The sequence below is a fragment of the Heptranchias perlo genome, chromosome 2 (genome assembly GCF_035084215.1).
Source record: "Heptranchias perlo isolate sHepPer1 chromosome 2, sHepPer1.hap1, whole genome shotgun sequence".
Lineage (NCBI taxonomy): Eukaryota > Metazoa > Chordata > Chondrichthyes > Hexanchiformes > Hexanchidae > Heptranchias > Heptranchias perlo.
Genome location: NC_090326.1, coordinates 141985822 through 142013011, shown reverse-complemented (window position 1 = coordinate 142013011; position 27190 = coordinate 141985822). Strand labels below are relative to the sequence as shown.

At 44.2% G+C, this 27190-nt stretch overlaps 1 long non-coding RNA gene across 1 annotated transcript; it reads left to right on the top strand.

Annotated features, from left to right (window-relative positions):
- The first annotated feature begins 9909 nt into the window (after nt 1-9909).
- On the top strand, nt 9910-25844 carry LOC137334461 (uncharacterized). Its single transcript, XR_010966158.1, has 3 exons — nt 9910-9987; nt 19524-19604; nt 23887-25844. It is a non-coding gene; the product is annotated as an uncharacterized lncRNA (long non-coding RNA).
- The last annotated feature ends 1346 nt before the right edge of the window (nt 25845-27190 follow it).

Below are 27190 nucleotides of genomic sequence, written 5' to 3'. Positions count from 1 at the left end.
GCCCCCGGCTGCAGTCTCCTGCTACTAAATTCCTGCTCCCGCCTGCCGGCCAAGCAGCCAATCTGGCCGGCTGTCTGGTGGACGTCTGCCCAGAATTATTTAAATGAGCTGTTACGATCGGCAGGGCCTCCTCGTCCCCGGCCGTGCCTGGTTCTTCACTTGCTACCGGGCTCCCCCGCACCCTCCCCACCTCTCCGTTAATATCGGGGCCACGGCGTTCAGGACGGGTGGTGGGAAAATTGGAAAGAAAAACAGTTCTCAAAAGAATTGTTGGCTTTCACAAACAGCTGATTGAGATCGGGAATTCTGAGGAGAGATTGTGCAGGCAAATCTGCAAAGTTACAGCAATGCACAATACTATAGGGCCACCAAAACAAAAATAAACAGCTTAACACGTGGTTCCAGAAAAAAATGAAATATTAGCCGATTAAAAAAAAAGCTAATGGTATTTCTTGGTTAATCAGACAAAGTGAACTTTTTAAATGTTGGCAAAAGTCAGAGTGCTTATGAAGCATATACCAAACCTAGAGTCACAGTAAAGAAAATTTCCTAACAGTAAACTGTACTACTTGGAAGAATACCAGAGGGTGTTTTTGTAATGTGTTTTTGTTTGTGTAATATAGGTACAAATGGATTGTAAGCAGTGGTAGAGCAGTTGTTTCTGGCCAAGAATAAGGTGCATTTTTAAAGATGCTTTGGCGCATGTTTACACAAGTGACAAGTTGCTTACGGAAAGGTAGCCAAATATGTCAATTCATCAACTAAAATATTTTTAGAAATCCTGACTACAGGCCCAAGACAGAAAAATATATATAATGCTGTGATAATTATATGAGAACAGAATATTCCCAGTAAAATATTTTATTTTTTAACTTATTTTTTTTCTCTCTTTTCTATCAATTTTCTGCCCTCTTACTTTCCTGTAAACATTGGTTCCTTAATGGGATATAATTCCATAGAGATCCTCTGGTACTTTGCCCAAGTGATCATTCTTCATGCGTAGGTAGATGGTGTCGGCCTAGAGAGATATTTGACCATGAGAGCTACCTCAGCCGGGTTTGACCCTGTCCTTATCTGGAGTGACGCACGCCTCCAACATCGGTTATTGGATAGTAAACCCTGGCCAATCGTCCCTTCCCTAAACCAATGAAGATGAGCCAAATTACAGCAGACCAAACACCGGCCCAGCTGAGATCAGGTAACTCCTAGTGATCCCAGGATCTGCAGCAGGACTGCTGCTGCAGCAGCAGAACTTCCACCAGGTTAAAGGGGCCACAAGAGGCTAAAGGTTACAGTAAATCATTTGCTGAAGGCCTCAGCTGAAGGCCTGCGGTAAGTGATTGGGCCAAAATGGAGTGAGAGGAGGCCGCTACTAGGGCCTCTCCCTTCATTAGGAGATTTTGGGGGCTTCCTGCTGCAACCCCAGGGACTACTACATGCTTTACTTGGAGGTCTTAGGGAGCAGCAAAAGAGAGAGGAACAGGAAAATAATGGGCCAAGAACCCAGGCCTTGCCTCCCTGTTAGCATACAGTGGGCAGGGCCAGCAGCCGTCTTGGCAGGGCTAGGGGGAGAGAAATTAAAATTGGGGCAGGGACGAGGTGGTAGGCCTCGCTGCCTGATTTTCCCTGCTAATCCCATCGTTATCCTGCCTGGCAGTGCCATAAGTAGAATCATAGAATCATTCAGCACAGAAGGAGGCCATTTGGCCTGTCGTGCCTGTGCCGACTCTTTGAAAGAGCAATCCAATTAGTCCCCCTCCCCTGCCCTTTCCCCATAGCCGTGCTAATTTTCCCTCTTCAAGTATTTATCCAAATCCCTTTTGAAAGTTATTATTGAATCTGCTTCCACACTTTCAGGCAGTGCATTCCAGGTCATAATAACTCGCTGTGTAAAATAATTTCTATTCATCTCGCCTCTGGTTCTTTTGCCAATTACCTTAAATCTGCGTCCTCTGTTTACCGACCCTTGCTATTTGCTCTGTCAAAACCCCTCATAATTTTGAACACCTCTATTAAATCTCCCCTTAACCTTCTCTGCTCTATGGAGAACGATTGCAGCTTCTCTAGTCTCTCCACATTGTTCTGGTAAGTGTTTCTATACTGGGTTCTTGGTGAACTATCTACAGAATGCTTCAGCTTCCATTCCTGTCTTTTCTCTTTACAGATGCTGACTGACCCGCTATGTATTTCCTGCATTTTTATTTTTATTTGTTTATACTAATATTTAAAATCGAATTATGTTGCATGAGTTTTTTTTTGCTTTTGCAATGACTCAGTAAAATCACATAAATAAAATGGACATGGATCAGGGTCACACAGTTCCATATCCACTGGTTCCATCAGGATGAGAAAGAGAGTCAAAGGCGTCCGTCTAAGTTTCACAGCTGGATCACATTACAACAATGGACTTGCAGCAGCTGTTAAGGACTTCCTTAAATACAATACAGTGCTTGGTCCAATGACTAACGAATGGTTTTCAAAACAATTCATGAATACTTCCAAGTGTTGGAGCCTGTGTAAGGTAAAATTAAGCCTGTAGGCTTACTATGTCTCAAAGATTATTGGAATCAAGTAAAGGTCAAAAATGAAAGAAAAATAAGTACAGGATACGCAGGCCTGGAGCCCAATCCTTCATCAATATACATCATCTGGGCACAATCTGTAATTGGTATGTCAGAGGGTTTAGCCTAACTTTTCTGTCCATGAACTAAAACTCGACTGGTACTGAGGTGCTGTTATCCATTATACCCATGGGATCTACCATGGGTACAAGCCCCAGGTTATCATGAAACCTGTAATTTATACTCACAAGAGCAGGAGAAACTTTTGGGGGTTATCGTAGTGAATATCCTTTAACCAAGGTTCAAATCCGCTTCATTCTTTTAATAGCATAGCAGTCTTTGAACATTGTTTGCCATTTTGGTATGAAATAGTAATAACATTGGACTAGTGATTTTTTAACAAAGGACAAGTCAGTGTTGACAAACTTTATTCTCTACATTTTAAAGCCATTTCTAAATTAAAAGGCTGCATGAAGAAAACAAAAATTGGTGGGAAACCGGGGGGAACTGGGCAAGGGGCAGGCGAAATGGAATAGGTGAAATGACCACTCCATTCCAACTTGGCCTGATTTTTAAGGTGCATGAGATGCCCGCTTAAGTCATGCAAGAGCCTCATACATCAGGATCCTATTAAATCAGGAATACTCCTCCCGGCCCCACAAGGAAAGTGTAGGCCTTCTCTGCCTGAACACGCTCCTCCTTCATGAATCACTGACTGCCTCGGAACCACTGCCCCCGTTCCCACCTCCCTCCACCACCTCCCACTGGACTCCCCGACCACGCAGTTACTTTGGGCCCGACGGGAGGCCTGTCTTTCCATCCTTCTTGCCGACTTCCCGCTGTTTTGGCCAGGAAGTCGGCCAGCGACATGTTAATTAAGCCCTGCCGTTAAAATCGGCTGGGCTTCCCGCTGCTGCTGCCAGAAGGACACCCCCTCGCTAGGGCGCTTTCCCGCCTGGGAGTTCAAACCCTGCCATTATTTCCAAAAGAAGGGATCTTAATGTGTTAGGTGATTACTATAATTATTTGAAGTTTGTGGACTGGAACTAGGGAGTGGTAGAAAAAACATTTAGAAACAATATTAGTTCAGGCTAGAGAGGCCTTTCGGGCAAGTCAATAGACGCACCTCTTGTTTATATTGCTTCTACTTTGAAGTAATTCTGCAATGTGCTTTGGCTCCCCATGCTTTGGAATCCATCCTGTTTACTTTGTGGATGGATTTGAGAGTCCTGTTAGCAACACAAAAACAACTGTGCATGTGCAAGATGGCTGAAAAGTCTTGTTTGTGACTTTTATTTTGGTCAACATTGTCCCATTTTACTAGTCATGGGTGGGCTGAGAGGTCAGGATAAATGGTAGACTGTGACATCCAGCACCACCAGAGGTGACATTTACATTTGCTCTCAGCATCATTCCAGGTTTGGCGGTATGGGGAAAGTACACCTCCTGAAGTGTTACTCCTAGTCGCTGGAGCTACTAGCACCGCCTAGTTTATGTTACCTACTGACACTGGAGTCAGGTTTGTCTTCAGTGGCTGTAATGTAAATACGTCACTCAACAGCTATATTTGAGGTGTCACTGAAAATGAATGACATTGGTAACAACTTGCAGCAAAACATTTGTCAAACTTTCATTGTCTTCAACAAACTATTCAGTATTTATGTCAATTGAACACACTTCAAAGTTTCCCTTTAGTTTTATTTTAAGACCTAATTTCAAGTCACTAGTCACTACAGCACATCTTAATGGGGGTACAACATTTTTCCCTTCTGTCGGATACTCTGAGTGATGTCTATTTGGTACCATATGTGGAATAATTTTGCAAGCACCGTCCTAAATGAAGAGGCGCCATTGATGTGGTGGACAGAGGGTGGGTCAGGAGCGTCACAACTGCCAAGGCCAGAGGATTGGCTGGGTGTTTGGCCAAATTCCTTCCTTTTCTCTTCTCACTGAACTCTCTCCCTCACACATTCAACATAACAAAGTGGTGCTGCTTTGTGCTGCCATCATCTGTTTCCGCAAACACTTGCCACTAACTGCTAACCCTTGTCACTTGATTCTCTTTCCAGGTGCATCTAAAGTTACAGGTCCAGTCACAGCAGAGGAGAAGGAGGATTGTCCTCTCGAAGATACACCAGCACTCGACCTTACCGTTACAAGCACCAGCTCAGAAATTGGCACCCCGCGTTGATTAGAGGGTCATATAGAGGGCAAGTGCGTAGGAGCAAGGACGGGGGATAGGACCCTGCAGGAACCAGCTCGCTGGAGGGCAAACTCATCACCTAGTCCTGCTGCAGAGGGCAGAGATGAATATCTCCATGGCGCAGTCCTATAATGCATTGGACATCTTGCCAGGGAGCCTCCGCACAATGTCGGACAGTATGGAGGATCCATCTCCAACTTGTGTGGGTCATTGTGCAGGGAATCAAAATAATGCAGTCAGCCATGGAACATGTGGTCACCTCTTTGCACATCGCAGTGGGGCCCTCAGTTATAGGACCTATGGTTACAGCTCTGAAGGCTTCATTGGAAGCTCAGACTGCTGCCATTTAGGCTCTGAATCCCAACATCTCCTCCAGCTTGCTAAGCATAAAGGAAATCATGGCTAGCGACTCCAAAACCATCACATCATTCCTGCACTCTGTTCTCGGGCAGAGCAATGGGAGTGCTGAGGCACAGCACCATGCGAGGGGCAGTGGCGCCATGGGACAGGCACATAATGTCATCTCCCAGGACAACAGCATGCCTGCGCCTCCTGCCAATCCCTGAACCAGTGGCCATGTTAATGCCAGATAGCCAGATGAGCCAGACTGCCCCGGCCATTGCCGAGATGCTGTGGTTTGTCACCGGGCTCTCTAAGGCCAGAGCTCCTTGAGCCCACCCCACTAGGGGTTTGCATAATTGTGACTTTTAGTTTTTCAATTTGTTTGATTGCAATTGGAAATGAACCATTATGAACCAGTTTCCTGTTGCGCAGAGTTTCTTTGGATTGGCGTTTATTTGACCATGCCTAGTGATGTGATAGAAATATCCACGCTGGTGTTTAAATGAAGGGCATTCATCTGGAAAGTGTGACGATGGGGTTTGATGGTAAGAGGGACTGTTGGTGCAAAGGTGGGGAGGGATGATTCAACCAAAGCGCTCATTGACAATCTGCTGGTGTACAGCTCCAGCAACTGGCAAAACTGCTGGCCCTTGCCCTTCTTTGGCATCCTTTTTGCTCCTGGTTTCAGACAGGCGACCTGGGTGACACCCGTCTCAATAGGATGTTGGAAGCACATCAGGCGTGAGAGATCACCATGTGAAATTTGGAGGCCTAACCCTCACCTTATGAACACAAGGCAGGCGGCCGTTAGTTGATTTTCTCCCCTTATACACATAACATCAGTGGAAAAGTAACGTCACTTGTTTACTTTATATGTTTTGAATGCACTTTCAGACTTTGCCCATTGCAGGAGTGTACCAATGGAGAGGACTGAGCTGAACTGATTGATTATGCAGTCGGTCTGACTTATGTTCGCATTAATGTCAATGTGAATTATTTTTGATTAAATGTCTGATTATAAGACAAGTATCTACGAGCACCACACGTCATACAGATAACATTCTGAGTGCATTTAGAGAATATAATTAAAAGACATTAAATGCATTTGGTAGCTGTAATTACAGGGTATACATTCACACATTGCACAATGCAGAGAATGTGTTACTGCTGTCAACAGCATATTCTCATGAATTTCAATGAAACACTCCACAAGTAGACCTATAAGACTGAAATCATTTACATGAGGTTTTGAGATCTGAACTACTCAGGATTTGAATTTGTTCAGTGATAAAGTTTACAATTCTGCTGAATGCTCGAACCCTCTGACCTTAAACCACATTGTAACAACCCAAAGGATTATTTCGACATCACAACAAATTGAACAGATAAGATGTTTCCTTTTCTTTATCAAGAGATAAATGACACTCACATTTCCAGTTTAATATTTGAAAGAGAAGTAAAAGAGGGATCTTAATGTGACATTGGTCAACTTTTGAGTTAGCTAATTATAGTTAGTTACTTTGGGCTCGATTTTAGCACCCGCTATCGGGTGCGTTCTCGGCGGGGGGGCCCCAAAAATCGCGAAATCCAGGAGCGGGACCGAATCCCGCCTCGATCCCGCCCACTTCCGGGTTCCCCGCTGACGCGCCGGCGTGCGCGCGCAGCCCCCGCTGGTGGAATCCAGCAGGCAATTAAAGCCAGCGGGATGCCACTTGACAATATTTAGTTTGGTATTTCAGGTCATTAACTGACCTGATTAAGGAACTATGTGGGATTTTTGAACAACATGGGACTGTTTCCCACACTGGGGGAAACACTCCCAGCTCGAATGGACGTGTTGCAGCCGTCAGCCTGTGGCAGCTGCAAAGGTCCATTTGACAGGTGGCGGGGGGAGACCCTCACCCATTGCAGGAGGCCACTCCGTCACTTGGGACAAAGTTTGGCCTCCACCACCCTCCTCCTGACAGTCAAAGTCACCAACCTGCACACGTACCCCGGGGTCCGGAGACATGTACCTACCTTGCGGACCCCCTCAGATGTATATCTTGCGGATGGGGGCCGCCGTAGCCACAGTCATGACCCCCTCGGAGGGCGAACAGCATCACCAGCCTCACCAGCCTCGCCATTCACGCCGTCCACCTCTGACACGTGGAGCTCCACAACAGAGTGCTGTGCCACATCCACCTGTACAGCAGGAGGGAGGGCTACCGCAGAGAGAGATGCGTCGCGGAGGGCACTACCCTCGCCACAGGGTCCACAGACCGAGGCGCAGCCTCCTGGACCTCTCTGAGCAGCATTGCACACGGAGGCTCAGAGTCACTCGACATGTAGCCATGGACATCTGCAGCCTCTTTCGTGCCGAGCTGCTCCTGGCTGGCCCAAGCACCATCTTCCTACCTGTCGCTGTCAAAGTCACCACTGCCCTCCCGAACTTCTCCTCCGCAGCCTTCCAGGGTGCAACCGGGGACATCGCCGATGTCTCTCAGTCGTCAGCGCAGAAGAGCCCTGCAAATACACCTACACCCACTCTGCAGTGACACAATGGGTGGCATCAGTGGTGGGTCCTCATAGTGATACCCAGGAGCGGGCATTATTGCACAAACCGGACAGGATTCGCAAAGACATGGCAGTAGTGGTGCCAATATAATGTGTGATGTGAGTTGTTCTGAAATTCAATATAAGTAACAACCATGACGAACCCTCAAACACCCTTGTGCATCCCCTTCATGCTCACGACACGTTTGCCTTATGCTGCCTACTGCACATATGTGATGCATGCCCTGTGGCTGCAGCACAGGTGGTGGCAGGTTGAGTGAGGCTGGCCGTGAGAGAGATACATGAGAGGGTGAGTATGAGATAGAGCCATGAGATTGTATGAGGATTGGGTTGCGTGGTAGTGGCGGGGTGAGTACTCGCGAGGTGAGTAGGTGCAGGTAAGATGAGGATGGGGTTTGAGTGGGTATGAGGGGTGATGTGACAGAGTAGTGTTGGCAGTGCCGAAGGAGATGTGGGGTGGGGGCAGTGATGTGGCAGACGGTGTGTAGGGGAAAGACTACGTGTACTCACTGTGGCTGACCTACTGAGGTCATTGGACCGCCTCCTGCACTGTGTGCAGGTGGGCGATATGTTGGTGGCGCAGGTGACCCCCTCTGCCACCTCAAGCCAGGCCTTCCTGGTGGCGGAGGCGGGCCGCTTCCTCCTGCCCGCCGGGTGGAAGATCTCTGTCCTCCCCCTCCTCCTCACCCTATGTATTGATACCTGGGGTGAGGCATCATTAAACTGGGAGCAGCCTTCCCCCTGGGCTGCTCCATGCAGTCATCTTTGCTATTGGTTGCAGCATCTGTCAGTGGAGGACTGCCCCTTTAAATAGAGCGCCTCCAGCTGACAGATCGTACTGCGCATGCGCAGCCCGCCCGACGCGCAGATCAGCAACGGGGAACCCGGAGGAACAGGTAAGTGGATCCAATTAGTGGTTTGCCTGCTACGATCGCGCGGGAAACCCACTAATTTCACCGGGCGCGTTACCCACGCGCCCGATAGCCTCCCCGCCGAGAACCCGTAGCCCTGCTAACATCGGGCCCTTTGTGTCTGACTGCTTAATTGCCCAATTGGAAAGCAAGAGTCTAGCACTGACCTTCACCCAGATGATTGCAGTGTGGCGAAATGTAATCTTTTCAGTTAGACAAGAAAAGGGAAAAAGCAAAAAGAAGGAATCAAAGAAAGAATTTGCATTTCTGTAGGACCCTTTCAGGTCCTCAGGACATTTCAAAGCATTTCACAACTAATGAATTATGTTTGAAGTACAGTTACTGTTACACATTCAAACACGTTTACACACAATAAATGAAATGAATGACTGGTTAATTAGATTTTGTTGCGTTAGATGAAGGAGGAATGTTGTCCAGGACTTTGGGAAAAATCTTTGAATAAAGCCATAGGATCTTTTACAGTCACCTGAACAGGCCTCATTTATCTCATCCAAAAGACAGCAGTTCCAATAATGTAGCACCACCTCAAAACAGCACTGAAGTGCTATCCTAGATCTGGTCCTGAAGTGGAGATTGAATCCATGACCCTGTGACTGCATGGTGAGAGAAGAAAGTGTAGGGGAACATCTAGGCGATAGCGATCACAACATAGCAAGGTTTAAGATAAGGATTGAGAAGGACATAAGTAAGAAATAGACTAAAGTAATGGCCCAGAACTTACTTACCTTGGACGCCACTCCGTAATGGCACCGATCCCAACCGCCGTCGAATCCATCGGAGCAAGTTCGCGAATGCACACAAGCGCATTAAAACCCGGAAATTGTGAACTTGCTCTGATTGGTTCAACGGCGTTTTGACCATCCCGAATTTAAGGGCGAACTACATCACAATCATATACAATGAAACACGACCTCCAAACAATCACAAACTTACCCATCTGCCCAGCTGGAACGAAGATACTTATGCCATGAGAAGGTACGCTTGAAAATACCAGCCCTACACTACTTTTTAAAAGTGCGATGACTTATAATGACTGCAAAACAACAAAAAAATTAAATTTAAAAGATGTGGAATGTCTAATTATACTTATTTTAATATTTTTTGATCATTAATAAAAGTTATTAAAAATAAAAATATATTTTTAAAAACTTTTAACTTCTGTATGTTTAAGTAAATTAAATCATTTCCTTGCATTTTTATAATAAGGTAAGTTAAATTTTTATTTAGACTAACATAGGGAATATCACTTTAAATTTATGAGTTTAACTTGCCTGCTCGTGGGCGGGGCTTGCAGTCCCACAATGTTTCCATGCACACATGGTCTGCACTGATATCGGAACACACCACTGAGAAAGATCTCAGAGTCCAGCAAATTTACGTTGTGGACCACGCAGTAAGTACATTCGTACTTTTTATCCGCAGGAGGTGCGGAGAGCCTTGCCACGTTGGTCGGAGCAAGTTCCGGCCCATTAAATTGGAAAAAAGCTGATTTTGAGGGGATGAGAGTAGAACTAGGGAAAGTAAACTGGAAAGATTTACTGACAAAGAAATAGAACAGCAGTGGGAAACATGTAAAACAGTGATCAATGGAGTCCAGGAGAAATATATTCCACTAAAAAGTAAAAACAGACCAGCCAGTAATGACGCACCATGGATGAATACAGAAATAAAGGCAAAATTGAAACTAAAGAAAAAGAAATACACTAAGTACATAGATAACGAAGGAGAGGATGACAAATGGGAATATGGAAAGGTTAGGAAAGAAGTCAAAAAAACAATTAGGAAGGCAAAGAGAAACTACAAAATTAAATTATCAAGGAATATGAAAAGAAATAGTAATGTGCAGACACATAAATAACAAAAGAAAAATCAGGATAGGAATAGGGCCACTAAGGGATACACATGATAAACTCACAGGTAATGACAGTGAAATGGCAGAAATATTAAATATTATTTTGCCTCAGTATTTACCAGGGAGACTAACATGATGGGCATGACATTAGAAGAAGAGATCAAAAAAGATATAAAGACATTTAAGATAGAAAGGGGGAGAGATAATAGATAAACTAATCAAACTTAGAGAGGATAAAACCCTTGGGTCTGGATGGATTGCATCCATGCATATTAAAAGAAGTTAGGGAAGAGATAGCAGATGCACTATTATATATATATAAAAATTTATCAGAAAAGGGAATAGTACCAGAGGACTAACAGATTGCTAATGTGATTCCTATATTTAAAAAGGGAGATAGAACAAGTCCAGGGTGCTATAGATCAATTAGCTTAATGTCAGTAGTAAGAAAGATAATTGTAAGGAATCTTACAACACCAGGTTATAGTCCAACTGTTTTATTTGAAAATCACAAGCTTTCGGAGGCTTTCTCCTTCATCAGGTGAGCAAGTCCTGACGAAGGAGAAAGCCTCCGAAAGCTTGTGATTTTCAAATAAAACAGTTGGACTATAACCTGGTGTTGTAAGATTCCTTACATTTGTCAACCCCAGTCCATCACCGGCATCTCCACATCAAGAAAGATAATGACATCCTTACTTAAAGATGTAATAGAAAAACATCTAGAAACCAAATATATAATAAAGAATAGTCAGCATGGATTTCAAAAGGGAAGGTCATGCTTGACCAACCTTATTGAATTCTTTGAAGAAGAAACAGAAAGGGTAGATAAGAGTAATGTAGTAGATGTAATATATTTGGATTTTCAAAAGGTCTTCGATAAGGTACCGCATGACTAAGGTCAGAGCATGTGGAGTCAGGGGACAAGTAGCAGAATGGGTAGCAAGCTGGCTACAGAATGGAAAACAGAGAGTAGGGGTTAAAGGTAGTTACTCAGACTAGCAAAAGGTGGGAAGTGGTGTTCCACAAGGATCAGTGCTGGGACCACTGTTATTCACCATTTACATAAACGATTTGGACTTGGAAGTCGGAAGTTTAATTCCAAAATTTGCCGACGACACCAAATTGGTGGTGGGGGTGAGGGGGGTGGATGTAGTTAATATTGAGGAGTTCTGTGTCAAAATACAGGAAAACATGAATAAACTTGCAGAATGGGTGTGAAATTGGCAAATGAATTTCAATATAGATAAGTGTGAGGTGATATATCTTGGCAGGAAGAATAAGGAGGCCACATACTCCTTGGAAAATAAGAGTCTAAATGGCATGGGGGAGCAAAGGCATCTGGGGTACAGATACACAGATTACGAAAAGTAGCGACGCACATTAATAATAAGGCCATTAAAAAAAGCAAAAAAAGCATTGGAGTTCATTTCTAGAGGGATAGAATTGAAAAGTAGGCAAGTTATGTTAAACTTGTATTGAACCTTGGTTAGACCACACTTGAAGTATTTGTGAACAGTTCTGGTCGCCATATTATAAAAAGGATATAGAGGCACTGGAGAAAGTGCAAAAAAGATTTACGAGGATGATACCAGAACTGAGCGGTTATACCTATCAGGAGAGATTGAACAGGCTGGGGCTTTTTTCCCTAGAAAATAGAAGACTAAGGGGTGACCTGATAGATTATGAAAGGGTTTGATAGGGTAGACGGAGAGAAGATGTTTCCACTTGTGGCGAATACCAGAACTTTGGTGAGCACTTTGGTGACAGTGACCATAATTCGGTGAGATTTAAGGTGGTCATGGAAAAGGACAGGGAGGGGCCGGAAATAAAGGTTCTAAATTGGGGGAAGGCCGATTTTAATAGGATAAGGCAGGATCTGGCCAAAATGGACTGGGATCAGCTGCTTGTAGGAAAATCCGCATCGGAGCAATGGGAGTCTTTCAGAAGGGAGATTGAGACCATACAATGGCAACATGTTCCCGTAAAGGTCAAGGGTGGTTCCAAGAACTCCAGGGAACCTTGGATGTCAGGGGATATACGAGAATGGATTAGGAAAAAAAGGAGGGCTTTTGGCAGATACAAAAGGCTAAGGACGGAGGAAGCCCTAGAGGAGTGCAAAAAGTGCAGGGGGATACTTAAAAAAGAAATTAGGAGATCAAGGAGGGGCCATGAAATAACACTGGCGAGCAAAATAAAGGAAAATCCTAAGATGTTTTATAAGTATATTAAGGGTAAGAGGATGACTAGGGAAAAAATAGGGCCCATTAGGGACAAAAATGACAATCTGTGTGTGGAGCCGGCAGATGTAGGAGGGGTTCTAAATGAATTTTTTGCATCTGTTTTCACTATGGAGAAGAACGATGTAGACATAGAAATACGGCAGGGGGACTGTGATATACTCGAACATATTAACATCGAGCGGGAGGAGGTATTGGCGGTTTTAGCAGGCCTAAAAATGGATAAATCCCCAGGCCCGGACGAAATGTATCCCAGGCTACTGTGTGAGGCAAAGGAGGAGATTGCGGGGGCTCTGACACATATATTCAGAACCTCTCTGGCCACAGGGGATGTGCCAGAGGACTGGAGAACCGCTAATGTAATACCATTATTCAAGAAGGGGAGTAGGGAAAAACCGGGGAACTACAGGCCAGTGAGCCTAACATCAGTGGTAGGAAAATTATTGGAAAAAATTCTGAAGGACAAAATTAGTCTCCACTTGGAGAAGCAAGGATCAATCAGGGATAGTCAACATGGCTTTGTCAAGGGAAGATCATGTCTGACTAATTTGATTGAATTTTTTGAGGGGGTGACTAGGCGTGTGGATGAGGGTAACGCAGTGGATGTGGTATACATGGATTTCAGTAAGGCCTTCGATAAAGTCCCCCACAGGAGACTGGTCAAGAAGGTACGAGCCCATGGAATCCAGGGTGCCTTGGCACTTTGGATACAAAACTGGCTTAGTGGCAGAAGGCAGAGGGTGATGGTCGAAGGTTGTTTTTGTGACTGGAAGCCTGTGGCCAGTGGGGTACCACAGGGATCGGTGCTGGGTCCCTTGCTGTTTGTGGTCTACATTAATGACTTGGATATGAATGTAAAAGGTATGATCAGTAAGTTCGCTGATGATACAAAAATTGGTAGGGTGGTAAATAGCGAGGAGGATAGCCTCAGTCTGCAGGACGATATAGATGGGTTGGTCAGATGGGCGGAACAGTGGCAAATGGAATTTAACCCGGAAAAGTGCGAGGTGATGCACTTTGGAGGGACTAACAAGGCAAGGGAATACACAATGAATGGGAGGACCCTAGGCAAGACAGAGGGTCAGAGGGATCTTGGTGTGCAAGTTCACAGATCCCTGAAGGCGGCGGAACAGGTAGATAAGGTGGTAAAGAAGGCATATGGGATACTTGCCTTTATTAGCCGAGGCATAGAATATAAGAGCAAGGAGGTTATGATGGAGCTGTATAAAACACTGGTTAGGCCACAGCTGGAGTACTGTGTGCAGTTCTGGTCGCCACACTACAGGAAGGATGTGATCGCTTTGGAGAGGGTGCAGAGGAGATTCACCAGGATGTTACCAGGGCTGGAGCGCTTCAGCTATGAAGAGAGACTGGGAAGATTGGGTTTGTTTTCCTTGGAGCAGAGGAGGCTGAGGGGGGACATGATTGAGGTGTACAAAATTATGAGGGGCACAGATAGGATGGATACTAAGGAGCTTTTTCCCTTCGTTGAGGGTTCTATAACAAGGGGACATAGATTCAAGGTAAAAGGCGGGAGGTTTAGAGGGGATTTGAGAAAGAACTTTTTCACCCAGAGGGTGGTTGGAGTCTGGAACTCACTGCCTGAAAGGGTTGTGGAGGCAGGAACCCTCACAACATTCAAGAAGCATTTGGATGAGCACTTGAAATGCCATAGCATACAAGGCTACGGACCAAATGCTGGAATATGGGATTAGAGTAGACAGGGCTGATGGCCGGCACGGACACGATGGGCCGAAGGGCCTCTATCCGTGCTGTATAACTCTATGACTCTATGACTCTAACTAGGGGCCTCAAATATAAAATACTCACTAATAAATCCAATAAGGAATTCAGGAGAAACCTCTTTATCCAGAGAGTGGTTAGAATGTGGAACTCGATACCACAAGGAGTAGTTGAGGTGACTGGGTAGATGGATTTAAGGGAAGCTAGTTAAACACATGAGAGAGAAAGGAATAGAAGGATATGTTGATAGGGTTAGATGAAGAAGGGTGGGAGGGGGCTTGTGTGGAGCATTAACATTAGCATGGACCTGTTGGGCCGAATGGCCTGTTTCTGTGCTGTAAATTTTATGTAATTCTATGTAAGGTGAGGTGAAGAGGAATAATATTAGATAATTTATTCAATGCAACATCTGGCCTCTTACTTTTATTATGTCTTAAATGGCCATTATTCAGGTTCTGGTTAAAAAAAAAGGTCTGTGTTGATTGTATATTGTGTTTTTGCTGGTTTCTGCTCTGGGTTGACTTCAGTGGCTGAATGTACTTTATTAACATCATAATTTCTATTTATAACAAACTCTGCTACATAAAAATGGCATGAAAGAGATATTCCAGATTGCAGCTTCAGTAAAGTAACTAATTATGATAGCAAGTTGGCCCAAGTACCCATAGGTTTGATTTTCTTTTTGTTCTGGACCCAAGACCATTACTTTTATCTCCCTTTTTTCCTCTTGGCCCCTCCTGGGTCCTTCTTTTCTGTGTCCTTCCCTTCTTGTCACCCAGTCATGCCACCATTCATTTCACCTTCAAATATAAAATTCTCATCCTTTGTTTAAACCCCATCATGGCCTCCCCCCTTCCTTATCTCTGTAACCTCCTCCAGCTCTATAACCCCATGAGAATTCTCCGTTCCTCCGATTCCGTTTTCCGCAACGCCCCTCCAGTCCCTTTGCCCCACCATTGGTGTCCTTGTCTTCAGATATCTAGATCCACACTCTGGAATTTCCTCCCTAAACCCCTCCTCCCTCTCCTTAAAACCCACCTCTACAGCCAAGCTTTTTTCACCCCTCCTAATATCTTCTCCTTTGGCTCGGCATTAAGTCTTTTCCTTATGCCACTGTGAAGTGCCTTGCGATGTTTCTAATACATTAAAGGCACCGTATAAATGCAAATTGTTGTTGTTCTTGAGATTGATTTAGTGATGGTGTCAACTGCAGATTCTAACTACATGAGGTCTAGCGAGGGAAATAATAGTTTAGTGCCAAAGAGAATCATTAACACTATAGCTGAGTTGTACTTACTAGTTGAATTGTGACCTCTACATTCCAGTGATACTAGGGGAGAAGATTTGCTTTGGTCACTATGCGTTGGGATATTGTAAAAATTCCACTGCTCGATATTTCTGTTGAAATTGTAAATGCATTAAGGTAATGGGCCTAGAAATTGGATCGCGCCTGAGCCGGGGCCTGATCTGCGTACAGGGCAGGCTGCATGCGCCTAATGAGGCCGACGGCAGGACCACGGCAAATTGGTCTGCCGGCCTCAGTACTATAATACCAGCGAGCTGCAGGCACCAGTTGCGGTCCCAGGGGAAGCTCATCAGTCGTGGGGGTAGCAAAATCGACCGACTGGGACGCTGGCTGTGTGCAGGGCAAACCAATTTCTGGTATTGGTCCTAAAACAGGTGGTAGGCCCCTCATTAGCATATTCAATGTGCCTAACGCCTTATTTTAGGTGGACACCAGGAATGCCTCCATAGCACCTGAACCAATATGGAATTGGACTTGTTTCCGATGTTGTTCGGGCACGGATGGTTGGCAACAACAACAACAACCTGCATTTATATAGCGCCTTTAACGTAGTAAACCATCCCAAAGCGCTTCACAGGAGCGATTATCAAACAAAATTTGACACCAAGCCACACAAGGAGATATTAGGACAGGTGACCAAAAGCTTGGTCAAAGAGGTAGGTTTTAACGAGTGTCTTAAAGGAGGAGAGAGAGGTGGAGATGCGGAAAGGTTTAGGGAGGGAATTGCAGAGCTTAGGGCCTGGGCAGCTGAAGGCACGACCGCCAATAGTGGTGCAACGAGATCTAATTTCACCCCAAAAATGTTTATGATTTTGGTAGAAATAGTAAATACCCCCCTCCCCCAGTTTATTTCTTTAAATGGAGTTGTGGAGTTTCATTGTTCTCTGTCCTAAAGCACATAATTGACCCTTACTGTTAAAACTCACACAGAAGGCAATGTTCTACCAGCGGCATGAATGGGAATGTGAGAGGAGAAGGAAACAGCACAACATGTGGGGAATACACAGGCAGCTTTTGTGTGAGGGTGCAGGAGTAGATTCCTTTTTGTTCAAAGGTGTTTGCTCGCCTCAATAAAAAAAACTGCAGGTTCCAAACAACCTCTATTTAATACACAGAGCACTCCTCCAACATCCTGGCACCAGTTCATTTTTTTTTATCAATCCATCTGCACAGTAAAAACAAGTTTCAACGACTTTGTAGAGATTGCTAGCAGCTACTGCTGCCTAAAATACATGGGAAAGTAGAAATGTCAACAAATGAGGACTTATTTAATCCAGAGGTTCATAAAAATAGATTATTATTCACGATTAAAGGGCTATCGTTGTATTGATCAAAAACATGTTTGCCAAATGCACTTGTATCTTTGCCAATACTTGACACAATGGTGCAATTCATATCAAAACATCATTGTCCACAAAAAAAAATGTGATTGTGCTGCCTGAACTTGAAATCGTTGTCACTCCCGTTTCTCTCAGTGGCATCGACAGTCCACTTTTCCCTCACTTATTTTCCCTCTGCTCCTCTAACTCTGGTTTACTGCTTGTTTTTTCTTCCCTCCAGTTACCATCCGATGCAATCATTCAGTCACTATGCCCCTGCCTTCCAGAATTCTTTCTCAAAATCACTTTGCCTTTCCACCTCTCTCCCTGCCTTCAAAAGTCTCCTAAGAAATGATCTCTTTGACAGTGACTTTGGTCTCCCCCCACCCCCCAAACTCCAACTCCAATTCTTTCTTTTCCACCTCTCAGCGTTCTCAGCGTTCCTTTACTTTCTACAGCTGTACACATATCCCCTGTTGTTTGCGCATCTGGCTCTGGTAGGTGTCTATTTACATTTTGCACCCCACTTTTTCTTTGGTTCTTGGCACTTTCTTAACGTTTCCTTCATTGTAGGGTGAAAAAGGTAGTTTCGCAAATTCTGCAGTACATCTCTGATTTGGACAATAATTTGAAAGCTTCCGTGGGAACATAGATGTCATCCCACACTTTCTACCATCTCGTGTATCAATATTGGGAGAAGGTCTTTTTTCTGGCTCCTGAACTGCTTAGAATTGATGATGTGGAGATGCCGGTGATGGACTGGGGTGGACAAATGTAAGGAATGTTGGACTATAACCTGGTGTTGTAAGATTCCTTACATTTGCTTAGAATTGATACAGTGATTATTCTTGGCACCAAGACCCATATTTTGAATGCACTACCTGAGTGATGAACGCATTACTTTCAAGGGTGGTGGAAGCAGTTTCCATAGGAACTTTCAAAAAGCAATTGGACATGTACTTGAAGAGGACTAATTTGCAGAGTTATGGGGAAAAAGCTGGGGTGTGGGACTAAATTGGACAGCTCTTTCAAAGTTGGCACAGGCACGATGGGCCAAATGGCCTCCTTCTGTGTTAGATTCTATGATTCCATTAGAAGACATGGCAAATTGTTAGGAAGAATTACAAGAGGATATAGAGAGATCAGTGGAGTGGGCAGATAGGTGTTCAATGCGAAAGATGTGAGGTAGTATATTTTGGGGAAAAGAACCATGAAATGAAACATTACTCTGGGGTTTTGGTTGATTTGCCAAAGTTAGAGTGGAAGATTGGGGAACCCCTGTGAAAATTCTACCCCTAAGACTGTTGATAACGTCATTGGGTCATGGAATGGTTGAGTTAGAGACCATTGCATCTTTTAAGGGAAGAGTAGGTAAACACCTTGAAGCAGAGGCTATGAGGAAACTGTAGGACAGTACGATTAGTTTTGGATTGCTCTAGCCTCGATTCCACTATTCGAAGAAGGCTAGGAAGTTCACCCTCAATAACACCACTATTAGCATATTCATTCCTCCTTCTTCTCACTGTTATTTTGAGATCTGGCTATACGCAAATTGTCTGCCATGTTTGCCGAATGAAAATGATTGCAATTAAAAGTAATTTATTGTGTGTGATATGCTTTTGAGATGCTTTTGAGAGGCTTCATAATAAGCTATAAAAATACAAGTCTTTAAAGTTTCTCTTTAACTCCATTTTCAACTCTAACACGTTACACTCTAGTGGAATATGGCTCATAAATCCCACAGTATGTTCTTTTGAAGATTTGACATATAGGTCGATGATCTTCCGACAATGTGACATTCTTTAATTTTATGTAAGGTTGCTAGAATTTAAACGTGAACTCTGAATATACTTTGAATCCATCTACTTGAGTGCATGGTGCTCCCTGGAAACATAATGGGAGCGATTTTGACTTCAGGAAAGCGGCCGGTGGCACAATTGCGCTGCCCGCTCAATGTCCGAAACCGCATCAGGCCTCACCTGCATAATGACGGTGAGCTGCAAGCAAGGGATCAGCACTCGCAGGCTGCTAACCGAGTCATGGGAAGCGGGACATCAAGCAGCTCCTCTATGAAGCCACGGTGGAGGCTCAATGCCAAAGGGAGAAGGCAATCATAGGGGGTTGGCACACGGGCAGACTGGCAGATTTGTGTGGGGCCCTGACCCCTCGAAAAAAACCCCAGAAACCTGTATGTCATAGGTAGGCTCCCATCTGAAACAGATGGGCAACTGGGCTGTCCATGTGTAGGCCCCACGATAATGCCAGCTGGTGGACTGGGAGCGGGAATGGGGAAGTAAGTTTATCCCGGTGATTTCAGAGTCCTGTCCTTGCCCGGTGGAAGCATTGAGAATGGGCCCCAATGAGTAATTCATTTGGAAAAAAAATGTTTTCCTTTAATCTTGTTGCCTTACAAACAGATTTTTATTTAATCAAGTTTTTTCCCAACTTTTAATGTCCTCCATTTGTCTTTAGGTCCATGATCTTTTGCCTAAATGAGATGCCTGACTGTTCTGCATTTGCGTCATCCAAAAAGAAGTCGCCAAAGTATCGCCTGTATCCTTTGATCACCCCTGTCTCTCTTAGCCTCAGTTCATAGCCCGAGATCATAAACTCACTGTTTGAGGAATCATTTTAGAGCCTCAGTACTCTGTACCATGTGCGTCCCCCACGAGTATTACTTTTTGTTTTGTAAACTGGCAGTCGAAGGGTTCATGTCATTATCACTTTGAGCATTTGTTGCTTCCTTCCGTGTCAGTTCCATGCAGTCTGTGGCAGCTATGGTACACTTTTGGGAACGGGTTTCACTGGATGTTAGCAAGGCACCAGCTCTGTAAAATGTAATATGACCATAAAATGCATGTTCATTCATCTAATATTGTGTGCTCAAATGGAGACAAAGGTTCCTTATATCAGTAATGATTTAATAGTAGAGCTGTGATCTAACCTTTAGTGACCTAATGGTCACTTGACTGAGAAGGCAACTGAAGCCCTTGTCATCGTACCAAGTAGGATATGTGTCCCAAAGGGAAGGCCTTCTTTTCCGAGGTGTGCAATACAGCTCTATACAACAGCATCTTGCCTTTGTCTAGTGGACCTCACATGCCCTTAAGATCCCATGTGGCACTGTCAAAGCTTTAACCTGCCAGGAATCATGTAGAGTATAAAGGCAAAAATAAAATATTTCGGAATTATGTCTGAATCATTCACACTATTATTTTCACTCTGTCTGGTGAGCCTAACCTGACCTATTGCATTCTTTATCTATATAACTCACTGAAAATTCATCAAAACCTGTCTCGTATTATACGCCACTGCACAGATGTAAACTGCGTGATAGCAACATTGTAATAAAAATCTATGGATCTAATGTAACCTTTTGCAACTGTCTGCTCTTTTCAGTCCTTGGCTAGTTCCTTTACATTTATCCAGTTCAGTCTGGATTTCACAGCTCTGCTGGCAACCATTGACATTTTTTCACAGTTACTTCAGACAGATGTCTCGAATCTGTCAGATTACATTGTGACTTTATCGTACGGGAGGAAATCGAATAAGATAACATAGCAGCTACCGAGGAAGAAATAGCAGAGGATTGCAGGAGGTGTCAAACAAGCAGAGAATAAAGTTATCTAGGAGATATAACATTCGCAATATAACTTCCTTATGAACTCAATAGTAACCACAATTACTGTTGCTACTTTAACTGGGACAAACAACATATAACAACATGTAACTCAGGTTTTCACATTTTTCTGCCTGGGGGGAGTGGGTGAGGGGAGGGGGTGGTGACGGGGAGGACGCATTCCCAGGAACAACCTATAATATTAACACACTCCCATGGATACCCTAAAACTGTTGACACATCCTTGGGGAACCACTCTCAATATTGACACAACCGTGAGGACCCACTGAAAACACTGATATACCGTTAGGGACTCCCTGCATATACTGACACATTACTGGAGACCTCCCATCCTAACTTTCAAAAGACAGTGTCAGCCGCCCAAAAGTAAACAGTGCTATCATTACGGGAAAATGTTTCTTGTCAGTCATAAAACAGCAACAGAAATAACATCCTAACAAGTCAACAACTACAGAAAAAAATGTAGAATAGGAACAAAGGAATTCTGGAGACACTATGGTCCTGCTGTGTTTGGCCTCAGACAAAGAGAAATCTGAGGACCTCGTCAATCTCCTGGTAACCTCTCATGGAGTCCCTTGGGTGCACAGATCTCAGTTTGAAAACTAATGGTGTAAAGGATCAAGTCAGGATCCATCTTAGTGAATATAAAAATATCGGCAAGTCATCTATTCACTAGGAAGAGAAATGTTAATTTCTGTATTCACACCCTGAATGCTGACATCTGTGTCTGATAAAAACAGGAACTGCAGAATGATTATTGCTCTCCAATGACAACAATTAGTTGGATTTTTATTTCAATAATGCCATTGTTGTACTGTACGTGGAGCCGGATGAGTTACTCTACTATTTTGGGATCAACTGAAAACAGAAGTCAGACTATTTTAATCCCAAAACGATCTACACTGTGGTGTGTTACATACAGGAGTTTGATCATAATGGAGCAAAGGCATGACTCTTCCCCCCCCCCCCCCTCCCACTGTCTACAGCCACTTTGAAGGCGGCCAATTTTGTATGTCAGGACTCAGCCAAAGCTGACTGCAAATAATTTACTCACTTAACTTTTAAATTCCCGATCGTGATTGCGTGTCAAGTCGACCAAGTCTGGAATTTGACCCCCCCGCCCTCACCGCCACAATCCTTCGATCTTAGCTATGCCCCTGAGTAAAGAAAACCCTCAAAACACTGTGCCGGGAAATAAAAATATTTCTCCAGGTACACCAATAAATTGACAGATTACAAGTCTTGACTAATTCTCTTGGTCTACATCAGGGGTGTCCAACTCATTTTATATGGTGGGCCTGATCTGATATCCTGGCACTTGGCCACATTCAGAAAAAGTCATTAAAATAGAAAAAGATAAAGATAAACCATATTAGGTCCTGGACAATAATCCTTAATTGGTACATTTTTTTGGTTCATCTTCAATTATTCCACTCTTTTTATATTTTACAGATGTAACCCTTTTGAATATTTTTTATGCACAAGTCAAACTTCACTATGATGACCCTCCAGAGGACTGGCAGATAAGATTGTTAAATTAGGGTGTTCACTTTAGTAGGTTTTGCCGATTTGCTGCATCAAAAAATGAAGAAATGGCCAATTTGAATTGAATATCATTTTATTCTGTTAAAAAAACTATACAGAGTATATAGCTTAATATTATTCGTGCTTTTGTTGACACATGCTGTTTCTATCTTGTTAACCAGTCCAAAAAGATCCTCAGTTCCAGGTAATGACTGTGTGAAGTTTGGCACAGTTGCGATTGTCTTTTCAAACTCACCCAACGAAGAGCATTGGTTCTGTGCCTTCCACTTCCTCTTCGCCAAAAGTTTCCTCATCCTCTCCATGACTCACTGAGTTTTTGCATGTAACACATTGCCCAACATTGGAATGTTACTTTCTCTGGCTGTTTTAAACCAGCGATAGATTCCTTCTCCAAGATCATAATGAGTCGCAGTATGGATTTGTTTTCTCTGAATCAGCGTTTCATCTTCGATGAGAGCAGACTTGATTTTTTTCCCCTGTTGGCCCACGTGGTTGCAATGGGGCTCTTTGCTAAGCTGAGGACTTTGCAGATTGTGGCTTGCGATTTTCCTAAATGGTCCGGATCATCCATGATTTGAAGTTTTGTTTTCAGAGATAAAGACAATTTCTTGTTCGCCATCTTCGCGCCCATTGCCTTGTTGCAGTTTGTGCATAGATGATGGGCTGTCTTATCAGGCAATGAATGCATACTGTAAGGATTTAAAAATTGACATCTTTTGCAGCTTACTTTACCATCATACCTTGCGGAGTCAAATTGACCTAGTTTAAACCTAAAAACAACTGCTGGTGCATCAAGAGGGAACAAAGATTGTTGGAACTTGCATACTAGTCAGGAGTTAATCACATCAGGAGGTCATCATCAGATAAGCTAATGGTAGTATCTGTGATTACCTGAAACAGTGGGAAAAGCAGAACTGGTAAACAGATGGCTCCTGATCATATTAACCGTCTGGGCTGTGAGTGAAACATCTTATGTTCTTCTGAGATGCCGAGTAGGAAATAAAGGTTAACTTAACCAAGCAGACAAGTCAGAAAACAGACAGTATACACAATGCCTGATAAGGTTCAGTGACTGAAAGGGTTATAAAAATGCACATGAGGAAGCATTTAGGATAGAGACACCAGTGAAGGACATCAGGCTGAGGGAAGCAACTTAACACACTCTGCCCAGGGACCAAACGGATAACATGGTTCAGAACTCTGTGTATGCTCTTACTTAAATGTTAAGTGTGTCAGATATTTGGATTAGTAATCATTAAAAATCATTGGTAACCATATTGGTGTCAAGACCAAATCTATTTCATAATACGTCATGAGAGATTCACACTACAATTGGTTATCTTTCAATTAGCCTCAGCTTGAATTCCAGCGTTGTGTCCAGGTTGGTCTGGGTAGATCCTGCTTAAGTGGTTGTTGTAGTAGGGCTGATTTCCATTGAAAAAATTGGGTCTTGCCATTGGGGATTGTTAAAATTGGGGGATCATTATAAGCAGGTTCGTTATGGTAAATTTATGCTGTATTTTTTCCAAGTTCTACCCCTTACTTTCCCTGTTGGGTTTGTACGGTACTTTTTTTTCCTGATCTCCGTTTTAATTTCTCACTTCTTCCATTTGAGACAGTTATTCCCTTTACATTTATTTCTCTACACAGAGGCACAATGGACATGATCTTTAGCGCGCGCGACAAATCCAGGAAAAGTGCAGGGAGCAGCATCAACCTCTGTACATGGCCTTTTTCGATCTCGCAAAGGCCTTCGACTCTGTCAACCATAAGGGATTGTGGAGCATCCTCCTCAAATTCGGCTGCCTGCAGAAATTCGTCACCATTCTCCGCCTGTTCCACGATGACATGCAAGCTGTGATCCTCACCATCTGATCCACCACAGACCCAATACGAGTGCAAACTGGGGTCAAGCTGGGCTGCGTCATCACACCAACTCTCTTCTCCATCTTCCTCGCTGCAACACTCCACCCCATCACCATGAATCTCCCTGCCGGAGTGGAGCTAACCTACAGGACAAGCGGGAAACTGTTCAACCTTCGACGCCTCCAGGCCAGAACCAAGACCACTCCAACTTCTGTCATCGAGCTGCAGTACACAGACGACGCCTGCATGTGCGCACACTTAGAGGCCGAGCTACAAACCATCGTCGACGCATTCACCGAGGTGTATGGGAGAAAGGGCCTCAGGCTAAACATCCGGAAAACAAAGGTCCTCTACCAGCCCGCTCCTGCCACACAACACTGTCCCCCGATCATCAAGATCCATGGTGAGCCTCTGGACAGCGTGGATCATTTTCCATACCTCGGGAACCTCCTCTTGGCGTGAGCAGACATCGACGATGAAATTCAACATCGACTCCAATGCGCCAGTGTAGCCTTCGGATGCCTGAGGAACAGAGTGTTCGAAGACCGAGACCTCAAATCCAGCACCAAGCTCATGGTCTACAGAGCAGCCATGGTCCCTGCCCTCCTGTGCGCATCAGAAACATGGACAATGTACAGCAGCCACCTCAAATCCCTGGAGAGATATCACCAACGTTGCCTCCGCAAAATCCTGCAAATCCACTGGCAGGATAGGCGTACCAAAGTGAGCGTTCTCTCCCAGGCTAACATCCCCAGTATCGAGGCACTGGTCACGCTCAACCAGTTGCGATGGGCGGGCCACATTGTCCGCATGCCCGATACAAGATTCCCTAAACAAGTGCTCTACTCCGAGCTCCGCAATGGCAGGCGATCACTAGGAGGGCAGAGGAAACGCTATAAGGACACTCTCAAAGCCTCCCTAAAAAAATGCAACATCCCCACCAACACGTGGGAATCACTTTCCCTAGAACGCCCAAACTGAAGAAAAAGCATCCGCGAAGGCGCCAATCACCTCGAGCGTCACCGCGTGGAGCACGTGGAGGCCAAGCGTAAGCAGCGGAAAGAGCGCGCAGAATCCAGAGCGTCTCATCTACCCACCTTATTAAACACTACCTATGGTAGAGCCTGCGGCTCCAGGATTGAACTATTCAGCCACCGCAGAACCCACCCTCCCGGAGTGGAAGCAAGTCATCCTCGACCCTGAGGGACTGCCAAAGAAGAAAGAAGATTTCTCTACAGTACATAGTTCTCTTTCACGTTTAACATTAATTTAGACAACTATTTAAACCTGCTATAAGGATAGAAGCAACAGCGTTTTGGGTGAGCCGAAGTTTACTGGGGGTGGAGGATGGGAGGCCGACTAGGAGAACATTGGAATAGTCATGTCTGGAGGTGATAAAGGCATGGAAAAGGGTTTCAGCTGTAGATGGGGTGAGGCAGGGGCAGAGATGGTAAGGAAAATATTTAAAAATTGCTTTTTATAAGGGGAAAATGTATAGAATAGATAGAACTGGGTATATTAGACAAATAATGGAAGAATTAAGCTAAAATGATAAAAATAAAATAGATGACAAATGCAGAAGAATGGGGGAAGAAATAATAGCTTATGAATGCAAGAAAATATCACGATTTAGAAAAAAGCCACCATCTCTTTCTTTGGCTTGGCATCCATTTTTGTCTAATTATGTTTCTGTGAAGTACCTTGGAACATTTTTCTACATTAAAGACTCCACATAAATGCAAGTTGTTGTTGTTTAACCTTGTATTTCAGTGCCTCATTGTCATCTTGGAGGTAAGATTCACAATGAAACAATTGGCCTCATGGGCTGAAAAACAGCCTCAAAGGACATTTTTTTCCAGCCATTTCAACTCCGACACTCTTTAAGTGAGACATGCTTTTACATAAGAACATAAGAACATAAGAAATTGGAGCAGGAGTAGGCCAATCGGCCCCTCGAGCCTGCTCCGCCATTCAATAAGATCATGGCTGATCTGATCCCAACCACAAATCTAAAGAACACAAGAAGTCGGAGCAGGACCCGGCCACATAGCCCCTGGGCCCTCTCCGCCACCCACAGGGCATTGAGCGATCCGAACTCAGCTTCATGTCCAATTTCCTGCCCGCTCCCCATAACCCCTAATTCCCTTTACTTCTAGGAAACTGTCTATTTCTGTTTTAAATTTATCTAATGATGTAGCTTCCACAGCTTCCTGGGGCAGCAAATTCCACAGACCTACCACCCTCTGAGTGAAGAAGTTTCTCCTCATCTCAGTTTTGAAAGAGCAGCCCCTTATTCTAAGATTATGCCCCCTAGTTCTAGTTTCACCCATCTTTGGGAACATCCTTACTGCATCCACCCGATCAAGACCCTTCACAATCTTATATGTTTCAATAAGATCGCCTCTCATTCTTCTGAACTCCAATGAGTAGAGTCCCAATCTACTCAACCTCTCCTCATATGTCCGCCCCCTCATCCCCGGGATTAACCGAGTGAACCTTCTTTGTACTGCCTCGAGAGCAAGTATGTCTTTTCTTAAGTATGGAGACCAAAACTGTATGCAGTATTCCAGGTGCAGTCTCACCAATACCTTATATAACTGCAGCAATACCTCCTTGTTTTTATATTCTATCCCCCTAGCAATAAAAGCCAACATTCCGTTGGCTTTCTTGATCACCTGCTGCACCTGCATACCAACTTTTTGATTTTCTTGCACTAGGACCCCCAGATCCCTTTGTACTGCAGTACTTTCCAGTCTCTCGCCATTAAGAAAATAACTTGCTCTCTGATTTTTCCTGCCAAAGTGCATAACCTCACATTTTCCAATATTATATTGCATCTGCCAAATCTCCGCCCACTCACCCAGCCTGTCTATATCCCCTTGCAGGTTTTTTATGTCCTCCTCACTCTCTACTTTCCCTCCCATCTTTGTATCATCTGCAAATTTTGATATGTTGCACTCGGTCCCCTCCTCCAAATCGTTAATATAGATTGTAAAGAGTTGGGGACCCAGCACCGACCCCTGTGGAACACCACTGGTTACTGGTTGCCAGTCCGAAAATGAACCATTTATCCCAACTCTCTGCTTCC